The sequence below is a fragment of the Diabrotica undecimpunctata genome, chromosome 9, assembly GCF_040954645.1.
Source record: "Diabrotica undecimpunctata isolate CICGRU chromosome 9, icDiaUnde3, whole genome shotgun sequence".
Lineage (NCBI taxonomy): Eukaryota > Metazoa > Arthropoda > Insecta > Coleoptera > Chrysomelidae > Diabrotica > Diabrotica undecimpunctata.
The window spans coordinates 86,083,423-86,101,957 of record NC_092811.1 but is presented as its reverse complement, the minus strand read 5'-3'; the positions used below and the strand labels follow the sequence as shown (position 1 = coordinate 86,101,957).

Here is an 18,535-nt window from a genome sequence, read left to right as displayed (position 1 = left end):
ATCAACATTTTATTAAAGCAAGTTGGCTTAAATCGTAATATTTTAAAGTACGGTTTCTATTTGTACAATTACTTAAGGACCACCCTGTATAGAAAAAGATATAGACATAGACTTGGTAAGTGTTGTAAATTCTTTTAGTATTTTGGTATATTCTTTTAGATTAAGAAGTTTCTCTTATACATAAATAAAATTTTGTTAATATTTTGTTTTTGTAAATATTTATCGCAGTGTGTATTATACACTGAACGGCAAAAAAGTGGCCACCCTATAAATTTCCGAAAATAAACATTCATTGGAAGTTTTATGCACTGTTTTATATTGTATACGCAACACCTTTCATTTTTAACCAAAAAATAGCCATTACTGCTTGATTTTTTTTTTGTTTTAATGGCATAGGCAAGTGCCATATAGCCAGTCACAACATGAAAATTTTCTACCCAGAAAGAACAAAAAGATAATATAAATTTCAAACTTGAGTAGCATTACAAATTTTAAACATTAAAATTATTATTAGGGATAGGTTAGAGATAAAACATGGACACTTGTTTCTCGTCTAGGGACCCATCAAGACATTGCTTTTAAGTAAGACAAACTAGATTGGGTCACGGATAAAAGATAATAACAAATGGGGTAAAACAGAGGTTAGGATTCTAATTACAGTTAAATATTAAGCTTACTTTTGCAAATAAATTCCATCAAACATTCATTTACAACTCTTATATTTAGAGATAGCAGATAGCACATATTGTACGGAGGAAAAATTTTTACGTTGACTAAATTTTTTATTAGATCTTCAGTTTGTTTTGTGTATTTTTTACATTCGAAGAAAATGTGATCTAGATCACCTTCTTTTTGACAGTCTGAACATAAATTTGAATTTACGATTTTTAGTTTGGACAGATGACTAGGATAGCAGGCGTGTCCAAATTTTATTCTAATTATGGATGTTATATACCTTCGTGCAACAGAATAATTTTTAAACCAATAATCACTTGGGATTAAAGGCTGTATAGAAGCATATTGCGAGGAAGACTGCGTACTATATATGTGTCAAGATTGTTTCCATTTTCCATCGAAACGAATTACAAACAATAAAAATTACGAGCGAACCTGAACCAAATTGTCTAATATCGAGTATTATTCCCTATAACTGTTTGCATACGATTTGAAAGGGAAAGGAAAAAAATTTGAATAAAAACTTGAGGTATAAGTTCATATTATTCACGAAGACACGAAGTATATTTTCAAGTTCTGCAAGACTTTCTAGCTGTCCTGGTTGACTTAGACCTGATATTCAGATCAGGTCTACAGACTATCATTTTAGAGTACTAATTCCTACTTCCTTCAAGTAATTTGTCACGATTATTGCAGTATGCGGCCGTGCATTATCATACATAAAGACAAAATTGTCCTCAATACATGGACCAAATGGAACTACTGCTTCTGCCAAAACATCCTCTATGTACCGGTGAGCACTCAGGGGGCTATTGATAAAAATAAGTTCAGTTCGAGCTTCAAATGAGATTCCAGTTCAAACCATGAGACAACCACCGATAAAGTTTCTTCTCTGGCACATACAAGCTTGGGCATATCTATCATTTCTCCATCTTCAAACCCTCTCTCGGTCATCGCCAGACTTCAAACAGAACCGCGATTCATCAGAAAAGAGAGTTCGGCTCCAATCCTGTATACCCTAGTGTTGATGTTTTCAAGCAAAAATTAATCGATTCCTACAGTGTCTGGGTTGTAATCCGGGAACAATAGCTCGCCTTCGTGGCATTAGTCCTCTTTCGTTGAGGCATCTTCTAATCGTTCTCTCACTTACATTAACATTTCGAACCCCTTGCGAAGGTTTCTAGCAGCAATTGCAGTGGAATGGCGATTCCCTAAAAGTTCCATCACAATATAACGATCATTTCTTTGCAAGGTAACTCTTCTACGACCGGAACTAAGTCGAAGTTAATATATGTACCAGTCTTTATAAAACGATGGAAAGCTCTCCGTACTGTCATTCTCGGAATACCTAAAGTTTGGGATACATAAACTTGACTTCTTCCATCTTGTAGCAAAGCAATAATTCGAGCCACATCTAGTGTAGATAACTAACACCATATCTTAATTATTCACTTAGCCGAAATCCATGTTTGAAAAGCTAAATTACTGTTTAATTTAATATTTTCAGCTTGAAAGATAAACAGCGACTACCGAAAACAACAACGTAAACGTCAAAACTGTCAAAAACAAACATACGTGATCGTAATAAATATTTAAATTGAGACGCAATATGAAACAGTGCATAAAATTTCCAATGAATTTTTATTTTCAGAAATTTATAGGGTGGCCACTTTCGTAAGTTCTTCTTCTTCCTGGTCCCCTCTTTCCTTAGACCTTTTCCTGTAATATAAGTTGCAGCAGGTTATATCTATGATCGTTTTGCATTATATGTGCAAGATATTCTAGCTTGCGCTGTTTCACTGTGGATATAATTTTACATGTTTTATCCATCCGACGTAGAACCTTAATGTTTGTTATTCGGTCCACCCAGGAGATCCTCAGTATCCGTCTATAACACCACATCTCAAACTCCTCGAGTTTTCCCATGGATGCCTCGGTTAGCGTCCATGATTAAACCCCATAAAGCAGCACTGTAAACACGTAGCATCAATAAACAGATTTTCGCTTTTAAGGTTAGGTCGTGGCTCTTAAATATCTTTGGCGTGGCTCATTGTAACAAATGCTGACCTGGCTTTTTCAATTCTTTGTTTTATCTCAACTGAGTGGTCCCATTGGTCGTTTATGCTGGTTCCTAAATAGTAGTAACAGGGCACTTGGAGTATTTGTTGCTGATCTACCAGTAATTGACTAGGTGGAATATGCTTCTTACTGATGACCATGTACTTTGTTTTCTTGATGTTAAAATCAAGCCCGTATTCTTGACTGATTCTCCACAATTGCGTTACTAGTATCTGTAAACCTTCTTAACTGTCTGCAAAGAGGATGGTGTCGTCTGCATATCTGATGTTATTCAGGCGCTCACCATTTATGAGAATACCCTCTTCGATATGCTCTAAGGCCTGGCTCTTGACGTATTCCGAATAGACGTTAAATAATAGGGGAGAGAGTATGCAGCCCTGTCGTACTGCTCTCTTAATTGACACTTCTTCTGTTAGTTGATCTTTTACCCGAATGGTTGCTGATTGGTTGTAGCATATTATATTTATATATTGTAGCATACTACTGTGGTATCTAGAAGACAAACAACTTCTTACACCTATTTAAAGTGGTTTCAGGAAATCAAGGTCTACTTTAGATAATCTAGTTGATATAGAATCCGAAATTCACGAAGCATTTGGAGGCAATTAAGAGTGTTTAGTAGTTTTCTCTGACATAACCCATGCGTATGATATAATTTGGAGATCCGACATATTACAAAACTTATCCAGACGGTCAATCAAAGGTAACATCCTTAAGTTTATAAAAAAATTTCTAATATTTCGTGAGTTTAAAGTTCGTGTAGATAATGTTATCTAACAACACAAATTAATGGTATCCCACAAGGATCTACACTAAGCGTAGTATTGTTCCTTATTGTGATTAATGATATCTCTAAATCCTTTAGTTCATTAGTAAAAGCACGCTTATATGCTGATGATCTCGTCATATTTTCTCGAGGCAAAAATGTTCTAACACTTACCAGATATATACAAGCCGCTATCAATCAACTAGAAAATTGGTCAGACAGATGTGGTCTACAGATATGTCCAAACAAAACAAAAGCAATTTTCTTTACCAAGAGACCAAAAAACATTATACTTCCACCTAATCTCACCTTATACTCGTTACCTATTACTTATGTTGAATCAACTACCTTCCTAGGAATAAAACTAGATCAGAGGTTAATCTAGAAAGATCATATTTTTCATCTTCGACAAACAACTCAAAATGGTGTAAATTTATTGAAAAGCATATCTCACAAGCAATGGGGAGCTGATTTCCAAACACTCAAGACTTCGGCAAATATGCAAATAAAAATGTAGAAAATATGCAAATATTTTACAAAATATGCATACAAATAAATAAAAAAATCGTAAAATAGTAACAATTTTATTTAAAAAAAAAAGTGTACATAACTAAATATTTCCTACTATTCATTAAGATTTACATTTATTTTAAGTAACTACATCATTTTTAAGTATGAATAAACTTATTTAGAATTATGGTAACAATAAATGACCAAGTGGTGTTCAAAATTTTCTAACAAAAACTTGTGGCTTCTGTCTGAGTACATATATTTATATATGGAAAAACTTCGTTCAACATCAACTGATGTAACGGGAGCATTTTTCAAACTAACCAAAACATTTGGTTCTAAATTAATTGTTTCCGAAATATTTCCAGCTAGAACACTGACTACTTCAGAAAGAATATGGTAACCTTTATTTTTTTCCATAGTAGCTTAAATTTGTTTTAAAATATCTTTTCCAATATTACCTCTAACGTTCCGACAACATGACGCAAATTCTTTTATTAATGCTGTACTTTCGAACAATGACAGTTTTGGTGATTCTAACTGAGTAATTGTTTTTTGAACAAAACTAAAATTTGATTTTATAAATGAAAGTTCTTGTTGAAGCAAGTTACTCTGAAAAGTTTGTTTAGAATCCAAAAGAGATTGGGAACTTTCATCTGTTAACGTATCAATTATGTTCTTTATTTTAACAAAATGATCTGCATAAAAATTAGCTGCTTCTAACCATGTTCCCCATCGCGTTAAAATAGGTTGTGGTGGAAGAGGAATGTTAGGTAGCATTTCTTTATAAAGTTGAATTCTTATAGGAGATTTAAGAAATACTTTTTTGACACTGGATATCATGGTATTTACAAGAGGAAACTTTTTTCGTATTTCCTCTGCAACTCTGTTTAATCCATGCGCTACACAAGTAACATGTATTAAATCTGGGAAAAATATTTATAAATTTTGTCCTGCTTTCACCATATAAGGAGCAGCATCCGATAAAATAAGCAGTAATTTATTAGAAGGAATAGTTGTCGGAAGAAAAAAAGTTGCTAATGTTTCTTGTATAAAACGCGAAATTGTTAAAGCATTTGTTTTCTCAAGTTGCTGGCATGAAATAAGATGAGATTTTGGTAAGGTATCTTCTTTAAGAACACCAATCAATAAATGAGCAATATACTTTCCTGAGGAATCAGTGGTTTCGTTTACAGATATGTAAAAATAATTATCTGCAATTTCTTCCCTAATATTAATTAACACCGACGAGTATAGCATTATTCTTCTTAGAGACCGATCACTTGGAACATTAAGTTTGCAATATTTTTTTAGAAACGAACTAAAATTTACATTTGCTAATTTTGAAAGCGGTATGTTTGCAGACACTAATGCGCGACACAAGTCTTCATTAAAAGTTTCTTGCTCATCTAATTTTTTTGAAGTAGATTGGAAACATTTAGCCATTGAAGTTTGATGTTTTCCTCCTATTTTTCCTTTTTTTGCAATGTGTGAAGCAGTTCTCACATGTTGGTCTATCTGAAATTTCTTCTCACATGCTATCTATAAATAAAAATAAAAACCTTTATTTTAACCCAACCTTTAAAATATAAAAATATACAAGGTGTTTTTGGTTAATCAAATAACTGGTTTGGAAAAAAAAACACTCGCTAAGTGTTTTAAATGCAGTATTAATCCAGAAATTAGTTTTTGTTACTAACCATTAGTAAGTACATCATATAACTTATTTTAAAATTCAACAAAAGTTTTTTTTTTGTTAATTCAATTACAATAAAAATAATTGTGTTTTAGAATAGCTGACTTCACAAAAAAAAAGTAAAGGTGAAAAATTTTTCTAAATACACACCATTGTATTGTACCATGGACAATTTTTTCTCACTAAAGGAAGCTATTTTTCATTTAAAAACAACCTACGAGTACTAAATTTCAAGTAAATACGTTTACTGGTTTTAAAGTTATTGTTGTTATTAACTAAAAGAATTTAATTTTTTTTTAATTTTAACACCCTGTATCTCGAAACGTAAATAAGTTTGACCCCTCATTAACTATATCGTTTTGTTCAATTTTTCGAGAAGTATCTACAGTCAAACGTTGTAAGTGTCATTTGGAAACACCCTGTATGTATGAAATATTAGATATTTAATAGAAAATATTAGATACTTACAATTTTGCCACAGACTGAACAGTAGATTGTTCCCATATCCATAGACAGCTCTTTATAAGGTTTAATCCAAGTTGAAGGACTGGTTGTTTTAGGCATTATAAAATCACAATCTTCCCTTTTGTTACGCACAACGAGTGTTTACGCTTTGAATATCAAAACAAAAATGATTTACAAATCTGAGCATCAAATTAGAAATGTTTAGGTACCTAATTCAATAAACTGGGAGATGTTGGAAAATCCCTAAATTAGGAACAAAACTATTAGCCGTTTACCTGCTGTTAAGATACAATAAATTGTAGATAGATTTGGGGATTAGATCATAAAATGCAAATGAGCGAAACCTTAGCGATTATCCAATAACTGAATGCCTCAGTGACCGAGACTTTCTAAGAATGTTGAGGGCTACTTAAATTGATCTTCTTTGAAATTGTAAATGTTTTGTACCTGTAGAGATTACGTACTTAGATCATTTCTTGATTAAAATGACTATAAAATTTTATACAAGAATTGAAATAAATTGGTATGTTTAAAAATTTTCAAATACAGTATAAAAATCTGAACTTTTATGCACTTTATGCAAACTTTTATACAAATATGCCAAAATATGAAATATTTGCATAAAATATGCACAATATGCAAAATATGCAATATGCATATTTGCCGAAGTCTACTCATAACTATCTACAGAACTCTAATTCGTTCTGAACTAGATTATGGCGCAGTTGCTTATAATTCAGCCAAAGTATCAATACTTAAATTACTAGACCCAATACACAATACAGCAATAAGAATAGCACTGGGAGCTCATCATACTAGCCCAATTGAAAGTTTATATTGTGAATCAGGTGAACCTTCCCTTCAACTAAGAAGAAACTATCTCAGCCTTGTGTATGCTGCTAAATTGTCAGCCAGTCCACATATACCAACATTTAAAAACACGTTTGCTGACAGATTAACATCGACATTTAACACCTCACAAAGATTAAGTCCCCCGTTTTATATTCGGATCCAAAAATTACAAAATAGTTTAAACATACATTTTCCTGAGACATACAATGTAACTAACCTTAATCATCAACCTCCTTGGAGAATACAGCTGCCTATTTGTGATACAAGTCTTACTATCAATAACAAATATGACACACCACGTAGTATATTTAAAAAGAAAACAGCAGAGAAATTAAACTGCTCTCATAACTCCCTCATTTTTACAGACGCGTCTAAATCTGACAATGGGGTAGGGGCTTCTTTTACAACTTTACACCAAGACTACTCCTTCTCACTTTTCCTACGATCAACCATATTTCCGCAGAACTATTTGCTATTTTGCAAGCAATAACATTTGTAAATAATAAAAACATACAAAACTCTTTGATAATAACTGACTCTTTAAGTGCTCTCAGCTCTATGAAATAGTTATACACAAACCATCCCATTCTATTGCTTATAAAGTCAGAACTAATGAGATGTCAAGAAAACGACCGATTTGTTAAATTCCTTTGGCTTCCGTCATCAGTTGGCCAGGGAAGCAGCAGAAAATCCACAATCAACATGATTCACTAAATGCGTTTATAGCGACCTGAAGCAATATTTTGGAATCAAAGATTTTCTTTATAAGACGATAAATTATTAAGTTTATTTTTTGACTTGGAAAATAGAGAAAAAATTCAGTCGTTAACCTGAATTTTGGTTATTTGGTTATCCGAAATGTCTTCTTTTATTTAGGGTAACAGAGTTTCTACTGTAATTTATGACTTTTTTAAATTTAATAAATTAATTCTGTCCATGAGTGTAACTGGCAATGGTTATTTTATTTTTAAATCAATAAATACTGAAACAACAACTTTTTGTAGGTATCACTACTTCTATCCCTTATATTCATAGTAAACCCATTCTTGCGCCGTTCTGTCATTGACCTACAAAGTTCTATCGGAAGAGCTACTCTCCGATATAATTGAAACCACTATTTTCATTTTCAAACGTTTTCACGGCCAATTTTCACTTTCAGGGGCGCACGCGTTTGAGTAGAGGTTTCAGGTCAATCTAACCTCTAAAAATCGTTACAGCGTTTAGGAGAAAATGTTAGTCTTAACTATTTTTAATCGGAACTACATGGGAAATTTCGTAGTGTAGTTATTTTTTTAAATTTGTGGTGGAAGTTTGCGCAAGTTTAAACTGAAAAATCAGGTAAGTGTTACGTTTTCAGTTGAGTTGCTTAAAAATCACGGCCAAGATTATCCGGCGGTAAATAAGTTGCGTTATGTTTTACATTTTCAAAACAATAAAAGTTTTAGTCGAAATATGTCTCGTTATTAATAATATTTGCTGGTTTAACCGTATATATGACGTAGTTTTTAGATTGCTATATTTAGCACACTGTACAGCGATTTCTAATTACATGTACACCGTATAACATATTTTCAAATAGTAAAAACAATATCAAAAAACCAAAATGTGTTACCGCATAAATTATTATATACAAACTTAATGATTAATTGTGATCTTTGTTTATAGTATTGTACAATTATTTAGGTACAATTTACCTTATAATCAAGTGGAATGAACTTTCTAATATCATTTTAATTTAGAACATTATTATAAATTTCTTTAAAAAACTCCTTATGGATCAGGGCGGATCTGTTCTGAAGTGGATGTGCGAGGTGACATTCTGGTTTTTGCTGTGTAATAACTTCAATAATAATAATTGACTATCTCTTAATCTCAAATAGGTCGGTAACATTAATAAAAAAATTAAAATATTTAAAAATTCTAAGAATATCGATTTTTTTCTACTTTTTTTTTGCTTATAACTTTATAATTCACATTGGAGCAAATTTTCTATAAGATACGGCTGGTTAATAATGCTACCTTTGCTGCAAAATAGCACTAAATACAAAAAAAGAGGGTAAAACAAGCCTTTTCTTACTCAATGTTTTTCAACAATTTAGATTGAACCTAGGAGCTTTATAATTCCTCTGGAAAATCTGTACTTATAACATATTAAAACAACTCACCAAATTTCATTAAAATCAACTTTAGATTTTGCATAATAATTTTGCAATCTAAATTTTTTTTTAAATTTTAAATTTTTTTTTAATCTTGCACAACAAAAACTAGACCACAATATAGAAGTTTGCCAATTTTTTTGTACTTACAAAAACGCACTTAACCTATCTAAAGTACTTTTTGGAATTGAAATCGGTTATTTTTACGGCCTCAGGAATGTTTTAAAAATTATAACTAATTTTTTGACTTACATAAACAAATATATTATTTCGGTAACTATAAGCTTAATTTAAAATCAGGAAACGACGTTGAAAAAGACTCGACAAGAAGTTTCTGACAAAAGAAAAGAAGTCAAATTACTAGCAGTGATTCCTGAGATACAACCAGTCAAAATTGACCGGCATTTGCGACAAAGTTATAAACAGTAGGATCATGATATGAGTTCTTTCTCAATAAAAATTATTTTCATATTTTCAACATATTTACAAAATACATTATACAGTAGACTCCCTCTATAACGAGAACTGAAATGGCAGACTAATTACCTCGTTATAAGCGGATCTCGTTATATCCAACAACAATAATACTGTGCATACATATGAATATGTAGTTTTCTAAAACATTAACTTTCTATAGTGAAGCCATTCGGAGCAATATAAGATGCTAATAAATACTGTTTGAATGGCGTTTTTGAAAAAAAGTTGTTTACTTTTATTGTCAATAAAATACATTAAAACAAAAAGAGTTGTTTACTATTATTGTCAATGATATACGTTAAAACAAAAAATCTGTATTCTGTAAATCTGTATAAAGCGTATTTTCAAGAATAACATAAACTACTGCGTCTGCAATTGGAAGAAGTCTGTCATTTTTAACTGCTTTAAATTGTCCAGTATTCTATCTATCATATTTTCTAAAGATGTGAAACAGTTTTATGCTTCTTCATTTGCGTTTTTTCTTTGGATAAAGTTTCTGACAACATTTAAAACACTTTCCACATCTTGTCTATTAGGACCTATATTATTAGGTGTGAATGGTCAACCCCCTACAATGACACTTGTGAATCATAAATTGTATATTTCCGACTAAGAATCATAAATTGTAAGAAGTTTATTGCGGACGGCACTTAAAAAGGGTATTTATTTATAGCTACGGTCGAGTCAAAACGTAAAAAAACACGTTTTTCAATCTTGTTTTCTTTCGTTATAAGCAAATTTACCTCGCTATAGAGGGTTATAGTTCAATAGAAATTTTAAGTTACATCTAATGTACCTCGTTATAAGCGAAAACACGTAATAACCGTGTTCGTTATAGAGGGAGTATACTGTATTAATAAAGACATCGGATTACGTGTGAAAAATACTCAAAAATTAAGTTGAAAAAAAATTTAATTTTAAATATCAAAATCGGTGTAAGGTAAACAGACCCAATAACGGCCCAGTTAAGGAATATTTGACTTTAGACGTAAATGTTAAGGAGACGAAATAATAGAGAAAATGGATTAAAAGTATATTTGATAGCTTGATATTTTCTTTATCAAAATAATTAATAAAAAAATAATGTGTTTTTTATTCGACAAATAAAATTGTTTTCACTAAAATGCAAAAAACATTAATTCCGGCATAATGGTGATTTAATTCCGGCCTGTATATCAAAAGAATTATCTTTTTTTTGTTTTAAACTATACACATAGTCTTTTGTAAATGTATATTTTAATATTTTCAAAATAGGTATACAAAATACAAAAGCATAAAAACATAATTTTTATATAAAAAAGCACAGAAAAACTAAATAAAATAAAACTGATCTAAAATTGATCTTATCTGGGCGCAAGTGAAAGGAGAAGTAGCACGCAATAACAAAATGTTCAAATTAAACGAAGTTAAGAAACTTTTGATTCAAGCAATCCTCCATGTAACTCCAGAGAAATGGGCTAAATGTATAGGCCAAATAATTAAAGAAGAACATCGTATGTTCTTCTTTAATTATGTGGCCCTATATTGGCTCTAGTAAGTTTTACTAGAGCCAATTATAATTACACCAGGTGGTGAAGATAACGACAGCGATAGCAGCACTGCATCTTCAGATTTAGACAGCGAATAATATTTTCTAATAGTTTAATAAGAACATCAGCATAAAAAAACCAAAAAACAAAAAAAAACGAGAAGAACATAGTAAGTTTGTATAGTGTTTGTGTTTAAATAGAATAGTACAATGTTTTGTTACATCAAACATTATTTTTATTTTGTTTTTATAGAATTTTATTTTGTTTTATAGGATTTTATTTTGTTTTGTTTTATACTATTTAAGTGTTTTGTTCATTTTATTTAATAAGACAATATGGCTCTTGGCGAACATCCATTTAAAAAAAGTAACGCGCCACAAGACATACCTCTGGGGTGGTATGGAAACTGTCTTAAAATTTGTTTTAAAAAAATTTCATTGTGTAACTCTTTAAGGACGGGTCACGTCAAAAGACGTTTTAGCGTAACTTCCGCGACAGCCGGGTAGTATCAGTAAGCTTTCTGCAAAATTACTTGTTTTTTATAGCTTTTTGTTTTTGGCATTCTGCAGGGGATTATTAGGGGAATTTAGGGAATGAGCCACAAAATATTCATTCATATGTTTATTTACTGACGTTTCGATCTCTATATCCAGAGACCGTTTTTAATTATACAAATGATAGTAATATTTATTTTCTATGGCTTTTTGCTTGTCGGTCTGTATTTTTAGAAATAATGTTGGGAATAAGCCACAATATATTTATTCAAATGTTTAATTTACAGACGTTTCGATCTCTATAAAGAGAACGTTTTCAAACATACAAATGACATATATATTTATTTTTCTATAGCTTTTTGTTTGTGGCATTCTGTATTTTTAGGGAGAAGGTTGGAAATAAGCCACAATATATCTATTTACATGTTTAATACACTAACGTTTCGATCTCTATTCCGTTTTTAAACATAAAAAAAAAGAAAATAAGTAATATAAGATTATAAAAATATATAATAATAGACAAATAAAATAAATATAACTATCATTTATATCTTTGAAAACGGTCTTTGGATATAGAGATCGAAACGTCAGTAAAAAATTGTAAATAAATATATTGTGGCCTATTTCGAACATTAATATTTGAAAAATAAAATATAATTAACGTTAAAATAAAAGTGAGTGTACGCCACTGGATTTTCATGTCTTTCCGCATTTCTGCGCCTTTAAACGACGAATCACTCTCCCAAATAGTGAAATTATACCATAATTATAATTTTTGTTTAAAATTGTCTCAGCTACATTTTTTATTTAAAATAATTTTTTCTATGACTCACAGATTCTTGCTAAATCCATGTTTTCCGTTTTTTTCCCTACGAGGCAGGGTGGCTTTAGGGGGTAGGAGTGGTAAACTATTTTTGAATATTTTTTGGGGTTACAAAATTAACATTCTTAAAAATATTCAGCTTATTCGTATGATTTTTAGAGGTTCAGTGGCATTTTCGTCTCTGACGACTGGAGTACAAATAAATGAATTCCTTTATAAAAAAACTAAAGCATCTCTGGAATTTAATAATGCATTTTTTAGATGGCTCTACTCGATCTACGTCGAATTAAAAAAATGAAGCAAATTGTTTTATTGGAAGCCGAGAAAATACATTTTTTTTACGTATACCGATTGGTATTTGAAATTTAATTTTCTTCAACCTAATTTTGTTGGTATTTTTTATGCGCATTACCGATGGTTTTTATTATTATATGCTAACAATATCTTGAAGATATAAAAACTTTTATCGAGAAAGAGCTCTAAAAGAAAACGGTAACGTTTTACAAATTATCATTCTGTTGTTTATATTCGTCGCAAATATTGGTCAACTTTGACCGGTTATATTATCTCAGGAACCACTATTCATAATTCAACTTTTTTCTTTTATAAGAAACGTCTTGTCAAGTCTTTTCCAACGTTATGTTATATATGTCAATTTTTATAGGTTTTTTGTCGTTAATTTGCTGATGTGTTTTCTGACGTGTGTTTGTTAGTGTTCTTCAAATGTTTATTGAGAAAAATGTTTATTTTAGTTTATTTATTCTTGAGTTCTTTCATAAGTTTCAGGTTGAAACTTATTGGCGCCCGTTTTGTTTTACAGTTTAGCTCTATTAAGTTCCTTTCTTTGTCAAACTGTTATATTTTGTTATCAAATTAATTTCTATCGTTTATATATCTATTTTGATCTACAATTTTTTTACAATTCTGTATCCTTACCTACCACAATAAAGCTCCCTGACTAGAACAACGTGGTCTTCGTTGAAAATTGTGTAAGAAAAAAGTTTTTTATTATCAACTTTTGTCAGTTTTTTCGCCACAATACCTGGGTCCACCACGACCCGTTGAACCGTGATGTAGTGGTAGTTATACTTCTACATTGATTTATTTAAACAAATTACTTGATTTATTCTAAAAATCTTTAACTTTAACTCAAAAATTTTTTTGAAATCCTATCAGAGATAGAAATATTCATGCATTATACTAATTTTGTACAAACTGTGTTCTTAACTTTGACTGCCGTGTTCGTACGTTTTTTCTAGAAATAAATTATTGAATTTTATTAATTTCCCTGCATGATATATATTATATAAAATATATTTTTTTTGTTTTTATTACTGTTCTATTGATTCTTTTCTCTTATTTAATTATTCATTTGTTTATTAAGCTTTATGCTGTTTTTAAATAAATTCATAGTATACATAGTATGTATAATCAAATAAACATCGGTTAGTAGTCAACAGGTTTTATCAGATTAACACTACGGTAAAAAATGTTTGTCCCTCGCGTGCCAACAGGTAAATATCTACAAATTGTTAAAATATTGATTATCATCTAAACAAAATTTTATTACCACCATATGTCATAAACAGGAAGTTAAGATTGGTACAATATAAACTGTCAATTGTATGTCAATTCACTTTTGGAACAAAATAAAGTTGGTCTTAACTGTATACTCAACTGGTTCGTTTCATTTATAAGTTTTAACAGGTTATGGTGGCCCAGACATAAATAAATAAACTTTGTCTACTATTGAGTGTTAAGGTTTTTGTGAGAGTTTTTTTTTGTGGCTTTAGCACTTAGCTATTTAGCCAATTACACATTGAAATATAATAAAAGAAAAATTACTAATATCAATATTCTGATATAATTAATACTAAAGAAAAAAAAAGTGTATGCATATACATATAAGTGCATACATAAGTGTACATTATACAGTGTATACATACATAAGTTTATAATCTATACTATTAATTGCTAGTGCAAAAAGTGTATCTATTCGAGTCAAAAAACCTCATAAAATCCCTATAACTGAATCAAACAAAAAGAGAAAATTATATCAAGGAAAAACAAATATAAGGAACAACAGGAATACTCACTTCTCGTCCAGGGAGACATCAGGACATTTGTTTAAGACATTGATAGCAATAGGTCACGGAAAGAAAGGTAAATAAACAATTGGGTTAGAACAAAGGTTAACGAGGTTAGATGAGATTGACTACAGACACACATTTGCACTATGTATAAATTTAATCAAACAATCATAAACTTTTTTATTATTAGTAGCCAACAAGTTATTTATTTGATATGGAGGAAATATTTGCAGAGTTTGCAAGTTGTTTAAAAGAGTTCCTGAATGCTGAAGATATTTGGAACACTTAAAAAAGATGTGGTTAAGATTGTTGCCGAGAGGGGCATTTGGGCCAGTAGGACCCATCGCCGGCTCTGCGGACTTCTTCCTGTCTTCGGAATTAGACCGGGTGTTGACCATCTTTGCTTGTCACTAATGAAATGGTTTAATACTACTACTGGTATGAAATAACGGTTACCGTGACAAGTATCTGTTATAGGTAACAGTTCCAAGGGGCAGTTACAAAATAAGAGATCAAAAATAGAAAACAGAACAGGTAAAATAGTCTAAGTATTCCTTGACTTACTTATAGGAAGGAATAACTTAGTAAACAAGAAAAATAAAATGGTACAAAAGTACAATGCAAAGAAAATGTTTCTAAGTGTTTCTTGACTTACGGAAGAAACAACTTAGAGTGAAAACAAACAAGAGAATCAAATATGGAAAAATAAGAATACAAATCTTTATAAGTGTTTCTTGACTTACGGAAAAAACGACTTACAAATACGAAAAATCAAATACAGAAAAGATGTGGAAATATTGCTAAGTGTTTCTTGACTTACGGAAGAAACAACAAAAAGCATAAAATAGAAAATGAAAGAGACAAATGTATTAAGTATTTTCTTAACTTAAGGAAGAAAATATCTTAGATAAAATATCGGAAATAATAATGCAACAATGATTACGAAAATATTTCTAAGTGTTCTTTTGACTTACCGGAAAAGAACGGCTTAGACGCACAATTAAAATAACAAGTCAAATATTCAGAGAAATATTTCTAAGAGTTCTTTGACTTACCGGAAAGAACTACTTAGACAAAGTACAAATCAAAATATAAAATAGAAAAAGCAAGATAAATATTTCTAAGTGTTCTTAACTTACGGAAGAACAACTTAGACACAAAATACAAGAAAAATAAACAATCAAAATAATTAAATAAAATATAAATTATAAGTACATGAAAAAATATAGATCAATGTAATATTCTAACCTGAAAAGGTCTGAATATACAATAATGCTAAAATAAAATGGTATATAGGAAATCAGAAATAAAACAATAACTTAGTAGGAACAATAATAGCACCGACTAGGTCTACAGTAGAAGAGGCAAGCTCGACTGATCGATGAGAGAAAATCTACCTGCTTTTATGTAAAACAAATCCTTTGTTTTACGTAGCGAAAGTGGAATTTCCCTGCATCGAATCAATTAGAAATTTGGATTTGGCCAAACTTGGAATTCCCAAGTATTTTGACCGATATCCAAATTCCTTGATGCGTCCGGCACGGCTGTCAGCTCCCGGCTGACACGCCTCCGGAGGACAAGATCTCCTTGTTCTTGACAGGTTTCGCATAAGTCTGAATTGTATATTTTAATTTGAGCAAGATGAACAGGATAACAAGCGTGGCCAAATCTCAATCTTATTAAAGTTGTTGTATATTTACGAGCGGTATTGAAATTCTTAAACCATCTGGAATTAGGGATGTGTGGTTGTATATGCACGTATTGTGTTGTTGAGTGGTCACAAAAAGTTTGCCAGGCGGTATTCCAACGATCTGTTTGATTTCTTTTAGAGATGAGAAAAGCATCAGGAACACAAATTCTCTCATCTGGTAAAATTTCAGCTGTCGAGGTTATTGCAGCTTTTGCAATGTAATGCAAGTTGTTTGATAATATTGTCACAATCAATATTCCACCAAGGGGGTGGGTGCCGTTTACATTTATAAGGTTTATATTGGGGTATAGCTGCTTCTGCGGCCGTATTTATATTATTAATGAAGGAATAGTACTGTTCAGTTAGATTATCCGAGTGACTGTTGTTCGTATCGTGCAAAATCTGAATCGTCGAGGTATATAACGCCCAATCGGCTTTTTTAATATTCCATTTATTTTTAGGAGATATTTCATTTTCATTAATTGCAAAAATTAATTCTATAGAAATGACATAGTGATTTGATCCTAGGGTATCAGAGATGACATTCCAAGACGTTTTGTTAACTAGTTCAAGTGTTAAGGTTAAAAATGAAAGTGTTTAGTGAAAGTTGTTATGCCGCAAAAATTACAATGACTGTAGCGCCAATATTTTGCCTACCACATTGGGTATCACTTATAGGGGGTTGAAATTGAGGACTGAACAATTACTGAGCTGAAGATAGGGCGAGCAAACAAACCGAAACGTTTGCGAACGGCCACTCTTGGTTTGGTTGGAGAGCTGGGTCGTAATCAAGTGATTAAAAGAGGGACTAGATGGGGTAACTACAAAGAATTGAATCAAAAAAATACTTACATACATTTCCTGGGCAACAAAACACAAGAAGGTTCCTAAACTATTTGAAATGGACGCCGTTTAAAATAATCTTCCTGCTGGATGGAAAGAAAGGCTTTTCTTTCCAAAAAAAATATTAAAGGGTGAAAATCTTTTTAAAGGAAATAATTCTACACTTCGTTTAGAGAGAGGATTATTACATATTTATTATTACTTCACCATAAATAGTTATTACAAATAAAATTATAAAATTTAAAAGCAAAACTTAAAATTCCGCTATTTGTAACGATTTACAACAAGCTCCAGATATTGGGGACAATATAGGAATTTAAATTATTATTAAAATGAAAATATCTAGATTTTTCAACGGAGCTTTCATTAAGGTTAACCTTTAAACAAAACAATTCAAATTTATGGTTGTGTACCAAATGTACGAAAGGGATAATACTAACTGTCGTATGTCGGAATGAAATATTAAACCTTTTTGAAACATTAATTTTAATTAGAATAGTTAACTTTATTTAAAAAAACTAATATGACAGTTAGCTAATCCATATTTTATTTATTACAATTTTTTTAGTTTGTCATGAAAGCAAATTTTTTTATTAGTGAAAAATGTCTATTTTTTCTTAAGTTAACAAAGTACCTTATATTATTCTGGCTGATGCATTTCCTTCAAGAAAGTTTTTTGGATGTAGACTGGATTAAAGCACTGCAAACAAACACAACTGTGCCTCACTTAAGCTGCAAATTGGTCTGAAGTGACCAGGAAATACAAATAGACAATTCTTTGGAAGTTGAACACTGGATTCGGGCTTCGGATTATCCTGGATGACAACAAACTACAATCCTCAAAACTCGGCCACTCAATTTCTTATTATAACTAAAGCTCGGATTATAGGCAAAATGCCTTTTTTGTCTATTTTGCGTATTATAACTGTTTTTTGCACTTTTTGCCTTTTTTCGTAAATTCCGCCTATTTGTGTCTTTTTTAAAATTTCATGGTACTACCCATGATATTACTAAACCATTCTATAATAAAATTTTGGGTCAATAATAAAATATCAATGGTTTGTTTATATAACAGATTTCTAGGAAAATGTACCTGATCGAGACTTGAGGTTTAGCTATTTGGAAATCCCTAAGCTTTATTATTTTATTATCAGTTGTACAGTCGGTTACTGTATCAGAGTTTAGTCACAAATTGCTATATCCTAGTTTAGTTTTGTTGCGTATACCGAAAAGCAAAGAACACGTTTTAAAACGTTTTAGACATTTGTGTGAAAAGATGACATCTAAATTAAGGCTATGGATCGCACCTTATTCGGAACTTTCTCTAGAAGGAGATGGAGCATTTTGTAAACCATGCGGCAAATCGGTAAGTTTTATTTTTTCTCTTTTT

The 18,535-nt window shown here is 30.9% G+C and overlaps 1 protein-coding gene across 1 annotated transcript in view; it reads left to right on the top strand.

Annotated features, from left to right (window-relative positions):
* The first annotated feature begins 8,228 nt into the window (after positions 1–8,228).
* Positions 8,229–18,535, top strand: part of LOC140450217 (phospholipid-transporting ATPase ABCA3-like) — a 372,486-nt gene continuing 362,179 nt past the window's right edge. The window contains exon 1 of the mRNA XM_072543710.1: positions 8,229–8,381. The gene's annotated coding sequence lies outside the window, so the exon portion shown is untranslated. The remainder of the gene's footprint in view (positions 8,382–18,535) is intronic.